The sequence below is a fragment of the Orycteropus afer genome, unplaced genomic scaffold (genome assembly GCF_000298275.1).
Source record: "Orycteropus afer afer isolate SDZICR_OR568_19922 unplaced genomic scaffold, OryAfe1.0 scaffold00746, whole genome shotgun sequence".
In the NCBI taxonomy this organism is placed as follows: Eukaryota; Metazoa; Chordata; class Mammalia; order Tubulidentata; family Orycteropodidae; genus Orycteropus; species Orycteropus afer.
This window is the reverse complement of record NW_006922333.1, coordinates 422,235-422,709: the sequence shown is the minus strand read 5'-3', so window position 1 is coordinate 422,709 and position 475 is coordinate 422,235.

The following is a 475-nucleotide window of genomic DNA, read 5'->3' as shown; positions in this document are numbered from 1 at the left end:
AGATGACTGCTCTGGTGGCTGGGGAAAAGAAGGGGAAGCAGAGAAGAGGAAGGAGACCTGAGCTGTGTACTTTTGTCTGTCCAGAGGGTGCAGCCATTTTGAATGTTTACAAGCGGCTTGACAACTTTGGATATTTAATGCTATAGCGTTCTCCCAGATTCCAGGGACTTAAGAACAGGCTCCACTTGCCAGGAACTCCAAGGACATTCCAGACCCAGACTTCTGGAAAGGTGTGACATTCCCCTTGTTACTCTTATACCCCACACCGTCTTGGCAAATGGATGTGCAGACATTCCTCACTCCCACCCACTTTCTGGGCCAGCAGGAAATCCATCCCAGTTGTGCTCGGATGGAGCCTAGGTGCCTATCCTGCCCTGCCCCAAATTTCTTTTTCTGTTTTTTAGTTTGTTTGTTTTTGTCTGTTTTAAAGCTACTATTATCATTATTACTTTTGTCCTTTTCACTAATATACTTT